This window comes from Ambystoma mexicanum, chromosome 6q, assembly GCF_040938575.1.
Source record: "Ambystoma mexicanum isolate Mex_15411 chromosome 6q, UKY_AmexF1_1, whole genome shotgun sequence".
Taxonomy (NCBI): Eukaryota; Metazoa; Chordata; class Amphibia; order Caudata; family Ambystomatidae; genus Ambystoma; species Ambystoma mexicanum.
Window position 1 is genome coordinate 1,636,456,422 of NC_090937.1, and position 8,589 is coordinate 1,636,465,010.

Here is an 8,589-nt window from a genome sequence, read left to right on the forward strand (position 1 = left end):
AGAGCTCTTTCTCTTTGGCTGGGGCCTCCCTCTGGAATAGACTCACTGCCTCGCTCAAACTTGAGCAGAACCACCTCTGTTCCGGAAGCATCTTAAGACCTACTTTTTCACTTCTGCTTTCTCTCGTCCTCCTTCTCTCTTCCTCTCCCCTGATGAAGACCCGTCTGCTCCATGCACTGGTCACCAGGCTACCCTCTGAACTCGGGCCCAGGCTACTGCATGTCCAGTTGCCCTCGCACTGCCTCCAGGTACCCCAGCACATATGGCCTGTATCTGCAACCCTACAGTCCCTTCTCTCTGCACTTATGAGCCACCCCTGGCCGAACGTATTGAGTTACCTGCAGTTCTCACCCGCGCCCCTGGCTCTTCTCCCCTTCCACTTCCCTGCACTCGCGCAACCTAATTGGCACAAGGCCACGTAAGATGCATGATGGGTGAGGACTGGGCCGGCCACCCCCACCCTCCAAGACCTGGTGTAGCGGGGGCACCCGCACCGCAGTGTCTCTGGCGACCCCCACTACACCAGGAGCCTCCTTCCTCCCCACACATTATTTTATTTTTAAGTTGTTTTAAATAATTGGGGTCGCAAGGGAGTCACAAGGGTTGCAAACTGCGATCACCGTATCAGCGCCATCTTCTAACAAACTCTCCCCATCAACCTTGCAACTAGAATGATATAAATCTAGAGAAAGACCAACTCATGCATTAAGTGCCCTATTTATTAGCAATATGGTGCTAAAAATGCTTTTATCGAAATATCAACCAGACATTTATGAGGATAATGAATGACAGTTCTTTTTTAACAACAAAAGTTAAAAACGTGTTTGTTGTTAGCTAGGCACGTTTGTATGTTGTTAGTTTTAAAAAATGTGTAATATGCCTTCCTTGCATTTTCTCTCTCTATAGATTATGGTGTTAAATGCTATCTGTTTTCTAGCATCTTTGTGAAAGGTTTATTAAATAATAAACATATTGTGTTGTAAATATGTACTTTATTTTACTTTAAAAAAACAACAAATTAATTAAAAATGAGAAAATTGCATGTCACTTTTTATAAGCAAATTAATTGTAAATGGGAATACAGTGCTCAATTTGCCCTGACCTGAGTGTTGTGTAAAGCTGCGGTATTTTTCCCTTTCAAGAAGGACGCCATCTTTGTATGTCTAGAGAGCAAATGGAGGCTAAAGGAGATGACCGTGTTTTTTTTGGACTGGGGAATAACAGCATAGGCATTATCATGGCATGGTCTGCAATGGATGGGGGAAGAAACAAACAGCGCCATGAGGCTGTGTCCTCCTCCTCAGATTACAATTCTATTGTAATTCTCAAAATATCTTCCTCCTCTGATCCCGTCTCCTGTATCTCATCGCCCCCATGCCAGTAGTTTCGGATTATAGACTAAAACACAGTGGCTCTGGTTATGAATGGTTCTCAGAAAAGGAATGAATTTAAGTGGCAACATTGGCTATTCGTTTGCCTACATTACTGGCCTTCTAAATGTTCTGACTCATCAAGGCTATTATTATTCCGAGAAGGAGTCCAGTTTATTCCACTTTCCCGCGCTGCTATAATTATAGCCGTAACGTTTCTGGCTAAGACATGCCTCTGGCAGTGTAACCCGGAAGAGTTGGATCTGTCATCTTGGTTTACCCATAAGCAAAGAGTACTAAATGTAATAGGTGGCAGTTTGTGGTAAATACGCCTTTCACAGAAGTAGTGTGGCAGAATTTGTGGATATTTGTTATCCTCTACACATGTCAAAAATAACTGCTATGGTAATTATTTTATTGACTTGAGAAGCATGAAATACGTATCCTTCCTAGCAAGATACATATCTGTGGCTAGATCAGACTGTCTCTCACTCCCTGGCTCTCTCTCGCCCCCTCGCTCTCTCGCGCTATCTTGCGCTCTCTCGCCCCCTGGCTCTCTCTCCCTGGCTCTCTCGCTCTCGCTCTCTCGCGCTCCCTCTCGCCCCCTCGCTCTCTCTCCCTGGCTCTCTTGCTCTCGCCCCCTCGCTCTCTCGTGCTATCTTGCGCTCTCTCGCCCCCTGGCTCTCTCTCCCTGGCTCTCTTGCTCTCGCTCTCTCACTCTCTCGCGCTCCCTCTCGCCCCCTGGCTCTCTCTCCCTGGCTCTCTTGCTCTCGCCCCCTCGCTCTCTCGTGCTATCTTGCGCTCTCTCGCCCCCTGGCTCTCTCTCCCTGGCTCTCTCGCTCTCGCTCTCTCGCGCTCCCTCTCGCCCCCTCGCTCTCTCTCCCTGGCTCTCTTGCTCTCGCCCCCTCGCTCTCTCGTGCTATCTTGCGCTCTCTCGCCCCCTGGCTCTCTCTCCCTGGCTCTCTTGCTCTCGCTCTCTCACTCTCTCGCGCTCCCTCTCGCCCCCTGGCTCTCTCTCCCTGGCTCTCTTGCTCTCGCCCCCTCGCTCTCTCGTGCTATCTTGCGCTCTCTCGACCCCTGGCTCTCTCTCCCTGGCTCTCTTGCTCTCTTGCTCTCGCTCTCTCGCGCTCTCTCTCGCCCCCTCGCTCTCTCGCGCTATCTTGCGCTCTCTCGCCCCCTGGCTCTCTCTCCCTGGCTCTCTCGCTCTCGCTCTCTCGCGCTCCCTCTCGCCCCCTCGCTCTCTCGCGCTATCTTGCGCTCTCTCGCGCTCTCTCGCCCCCTGGCTCTCTCTCCCTGGCTCTCTTGCTCTCGCTCTCTCACTCTCTCGCGCTCCCTCTCGCCCCCTGGCTCTCTCTCCCTGGCTCTCTTGCTCTCGCCCCCTCGCTCTCTCGTGCTATCTTGCGCTCTCTCGCCCCCTGGCTCTCTCTCCCTGGCTCTCTTGCTCTCTTGCTCTCGCTCTCTCGCGCTCCCTCTGGCCCCCTCGCTCTCTCGCGCTCTCTCGCCCCCTGGCTCTCTCTCCCTGGCTCTCTTGCTCTCGCTCTCTCACTCTCTCTCGCGCTCTCTCTGAAAGGCAGTGTAGGTTACTTAATGAGATGCACACACACTTGTTTCCATTCATTGCATTGTAATGTGGAGAATGTATTCTCAGCTGTGTCCTTTTTAACGTTCTGATGGAAAATACACGTTTTATTGCCAGGTTGATTTACCACGTGTTTGGGTGATTTGCAAGTAAGATTTATTGAACACACAGTACTGGAGTAGATTTGAAAAGACGGTAAACACTGAACGTTGAAGTAAAACCGAAGATAGGATGAGAGGTGACATATGTGGTGTTTAAGAGTATGGCAATATTTACCACACAATACTGCCACACTCATTTATCGTCACTACCCTTGTATCTGTGGTAAATTTGACTAATGACGAATGGGGATAACGTGGTTCTAGTCCCCATTCATGGAGTCCCGCAGGGCTCCATTGGGGACTGTGAGAAATTACTGAAGGTGGTAATTCCACCTGCAGTCATTCCATCCGTTTTTGGGGATAAAGTGGAGGAAATGCCTCCAGCTACATGCTGGAGGCATTTCCTCCAAACTCTTAGGACCTCATCACGAGTTTGCCGGTAACCCTTAAATCCGGCTGTCACGCTATTATTGCCGGATTTAAGGGTCCGCCAAATCAGGGCTTCGGCGGATTTCTCCCCAGCTCTGAGCTGGGGGGAAATCCGCCGAAAATTTGCGCTATTACCGCCGGCGGGAAATCCGCCAGCGGTAAGAGCGCAAAGATTCCCCATTGAGCCCAATGGGGAATGTGGCATTCCCAAATGTGCTCAGTGGGGAATGAGGAATTCCATTACCGCCAAACCCGTGATCCGGCGCTAATAGCGTCGGGGGGTTTGGCGGTAGGGCTAATACCGGCGGCGGTAATACCGCCGGTGTTACCAACCAACTCGTGATGAGGCCCTTAGTATTGCGTTGTGGTAAAGTGGTGGTAATTCTGTTAACAAACACTTTTACTACAATCTTGCAATGAAATCCGTAATCTACTTCCCAAATTACAAACGATATGACCAGGAAAACTGGCCTATAATCTCATTTTCCCTGCTTGACCAAAGTATGTGATCCTGGCCAAATCACTTTAAATCACTATGCTTCCAACTCCTTATGTAATAAAAAATGATGTCCTTGGAGTGATTTCTTTTGTTTGGGCTATTAGGTGTAGCTTGCGACACCTATAATAGCCCAAACTATTGCATTCAAATACTGATTCATGCATAGATAGGGCTAAGGGCTTCTGACAAGGGGCACACAGGAATGGCATTTGAGGAGGGATACACAGTGTATTAGGTGTTGGTTGGTTATTGATCCCACCCATTCCCTGCCCCTAGCCATGCTATTCCCTATGGCTAATCCCACCCATTCCTGCCCGTTTTGGGAACTCTCGGAGCTCAGAGCTCTTACATGGAGCAAACCATATTAAATTACTGTCTCTAAGGAAGCTCTCTGGAAACAAGACGAAATTAACAGCCATCTTTGAATGGGAAAGTTCTCATGCATCTACCAAATAAAATGATACATTGAATCATGTGAGTGTAATCCTTTTTAAAATAACTAATGTACATTTATTTTGTTTTTCATGGTTTTGTTATATTTCTGTTGTATTACTGGGTAATAGAGTAGCAAAATCTTTCTTCAATGTAATTTTTTTCTCCCCTTTCTTAAAACCTAAGTATGTCTTCTGGAGTTATAATATGTATGATTTTCATTCAAATCGCACAGATTCCAATCCAAGAGGTTTTATTCACCGCTCCTCTTAATATTGATTGCTAGTCAAACGTGTTTCTTTCTCCCCTTGGTCCTCTACTGATCGCCAACTAGACCAGCCAGGATTTGCAAGTAACCTTCTGGCACAAACAGATATTCTCTGGTCGGAAGAATGTTGATGCGGAATCTGAGGAAGGTGTTTTTTATTCTTTTGCAAGGGATTTTTTTAAAAGTATTTGGGTAGTTCATTTAGTGCTCTTGTCTCATGGATCGTATTAAGTGACATATGATATTTGCTTTTCTCTTCAATCAATGGTTTTTATCCCATCTTTTTCACAGATCCTTTTTTTGCCTCCATCTGTCTGTTGATTAATGTTTCGCGGGTTATGATAATGATGTGTTATTTATATAGCGCCTTAATATCATACTTGTTAAGGATTTGGCGGCAGAATCCTTTCCATCTGTCCATAGTGAAGTTTTTCATCTCTGGACTGAAGTTTTTGAAAATCCTAATTGCTGGAATATATTAATCGATAATGATCTTTCTATAGAGATCGATGTTTTTCCAAGCATTAATTGATTCCAGCGACTGAGTTGCCAGTTCAAAACGGATTCTAGGAATGGGATAAGACTTTGGAAGGGAAAGTATTTTAGGCCAGAAAATCCCTTCCACTGTGTTCCATATTTGGTGCGGCATATTGAGTAGGATCTCGCTTCCATAACAGCATATGGCCACCACTTTTTGCCTATAAAAAGCAACAATCCGTCTCAGAGAAAATTGGCCATATTTTTTATGAATTAATATGCCTTGTGTGGCAAGCAATCAGGTTTTGTTTCTAGTTTGTCCATCAATTGGGCTTCGATTTCTGACTGATTCAGCCAGATGCCGAGGTATTTTGTTGTTTGGACTGTGTCTAGTCATTTTCCATCTAAAAATAGCCGAGTTGTTTTTGCTTTATTGTTCTTTTCGGCAGTCAATAGCATTATTTGCGTTTTGGAAGTATTTATTGTCATGTTGTTGCCCTCGACATATTTTTAAAACACCCGTAGCCTCCTCTGCAGTCCAATTTGTGTCTTGTCGAGGATCACAAGATCGTCGGCATAAAGGATGTAAGGTATGTGTATTCCGTTGAGTTTTGGTGGGTTAGGATGTAAGTCCATTTTGGCTTGCCATAGAATCAAAAAGATAGAAGTTGAACAGGGTCACACCCAGGGGGCATCCTTGTTTGAGTCCCCTGGCTGTTTGTATAGGCGACGAGACAACTCCATTTGAAGTTAGGCAGACTTTGACAGTGGTGTCCCTGTAAAGAGCTTTAATTGGCTCTAATATATCCACGGGGCATTCCCAGGTGTATAATTTGTTCCAAAGTTTGTTTCTATTGACACTGCCAAAGGCCATTTGAAGGTCTACAAAGGCAGCAAGGACTTGCGTTCCGGTTCTGTACGCTTCTTGTTTTAATATATTTAGGATTATCAAGTTTATGTTGGTTCCGGTTTTCTTGCCAAATCCAGTCTGACGTGGGTCATAAATTCCCTTTTTGGTTGCCCACTCATTCAATCTTTTTAATAGAATACTTTACCAAGGGGATCGTGCATAGCCAGAGGTCTGTAGTTGGTAGGCAGGGTTCTTTCTCCTTGTTTAAATACTGGGATCAAAGTGGCAGTTTCCTTTCCATGTTTGAGGAATATACTTGTATTCGGAAATTAATGCGAAAAGTTCGAGGCATAGCTCTGTCCAGTCTTCTGTTTGCTGTTTGATGATATTATTGCTTAGGCCGTCAGGCCCTGGGGCTCTGGAGCTGTTCAGATGCCTAATGTGTTGTAGAAGTTCTTCTTAGTCCCAGTTATTGTACCATTTCTTTTGGTAGTCTAATGTCTCCTCGGTCAGGCCTTTGGTTTTTGTCAGGTCGCCATAAACCTTGGTAAAATGTTCCACCCGTGCCCTTTCATGGACGTCAGCAAATAGTCGAGATTGGGTCGCGGAGTTCCCATTAATGAGTTTCCACAGGTCCCTGGTATTTTTATTTCCTAGCATCCTGAGCATGAGTTCTGCATAGTTCTGTGCAAGGGTGGATTTCATAGATTTCATCCAGTTGCGATGTCTTTGTTCAAGTATGTGGACTGTCTTAGAAGCCCTTTCCGGGTCTATTTTTGGGGCCGCAAGGAGACGTTTGCGCTGTGATTTTTTCTTGGAGGCAATCAATTCACAATATGCATGGGTGCGGTGCGTTCTATTTTTGTGTTCCCACTGTTTCTTTGATGAATTTTAAAGTGGATCAACAGCCACTCGTAGTTGATTTTGCCAGATTTTATAAAGTTGTGAAACGTTTCTTTCAATGTTTTTAACTGGGATGGAGAAATTCACAATCTGTTTAGAGCTGGATTTATTTCAATGGTGGTAATATTTTCTTTCAAAAGATATCGAAAATTAGTGGACCATGTTAAGGAAATCTTAAAGTGGTCACTCAGTGTGGTTGTAATAATTGCAAGGCATTTAGTTGATTCCAGGATCTTATTTGAAGCATATATGTAGTCGAGGTATGCTATTGAGTCTCCTCTCGACCAGGTGTGATGCGGAGGATTGTCTCCATCTATTTTCTCATTTAATAGGGTCAAATTTCTCATGCCTATTTCTTTTGTCCACAGTTTAGCTTTGGGGTCTAATTTCAAAAAAGGTATTTCCGCACCGTTGGGATGGGATAGAACAGATGTATATTCATGTCGCCACATAGAATCATGTCCAGATTAGTGTATTTACTTTGGAGGTCGCCTAAGCATGTTGTGCAGGTCATCTATGAATGTAGTGTCACTTACGGCTCCGGAATTCCAGTAGATGTTCACCAGGGCAATAAGGTTCTGGTCTTTAGGGCTCGTTTATTTTTACTTATTGCTTTGGACATGTTCAAGAATAGTAATTTGGGTCCAGTGATTAAGAGTTTCCACTAGATGTAATTTGGCTTCTATTTTCCACAGGGTCATGAGTCCCGCATAAGGTGGCCCTTTTTTTCCCAGTAATGCAGGATTAATGCAGTTCAAGTAGCCATCGCAAGTTGGTTGGGTGACCGGCCAAGTTTCCTGCAGGCAAATAATTTTGTAGTTCCGTAGATCCTGGTTTCCTGTTGTATAAAGGTGTGAAAATCCTCTGGTGTTCGGAGCATAGATTGATCTGGTGTTTAGTTTCTTCATGTGGCAGCTATGATCGGGTCTTCATCTAGGCTTTGTCGTCTTCTTTCCAGGTTAGATGGCGCGTTTGAGTAAAGGAGCAGAATGTTGCTCTGTCTTGTTTACGTGGACTTCTAGACCGTCTTTGAGCCCAGGTGTTCTTTAGAGAGAGGTCTGATCATTCTCTTTTGTTGAAATGTGTTTCTTTTATTGGTCTTAGGTTTTCATACCATTTTTTAGTTGATCTTGAATTTTCGTGCCATTCGGAGGTATGTGTTTGCTTATCGTTAGCAGCAAGAGAGTGATGATTGGATGTGAGTGGAGCGGAGCAAGAAAAGCCTAGATGTCTAAATGAAGATTTGCAATTCAATACTCTGTCTGCGTTTTACTGCTTATAAAAGCATACCTCTATATAATCTGATCTTTCATTATTTGGAAATTTGATTACTTTTATATCTCCAGAATTGAGAGATTGTAGAGTAGGAATTGCATGGAGCAAATGCAACAGGTTTGTCCTGTTCATTATTAATCCGTCGCCTAGTTCTTTTTGTCTTTGAAGGATGATCAAGGGGTCTTCCTTGTGACGTCTTGGATACAGAAATATTGGGAGTTTTAAATGCTCAATTACTTTCTCTGATAGTAACGCAGGGGAGTTGATTATTTCTTTTGAAGATTCAGGTTGACTAGGGACTCGATCTTGTGAGTTTTCCTTTCGAGTCCGAATGAGTCCTTTCTTTCGGTGAGTTTGTAAATCTTTCCGCGGAAGTATCAGAGATTTCATCATCATGGGTGGTGAA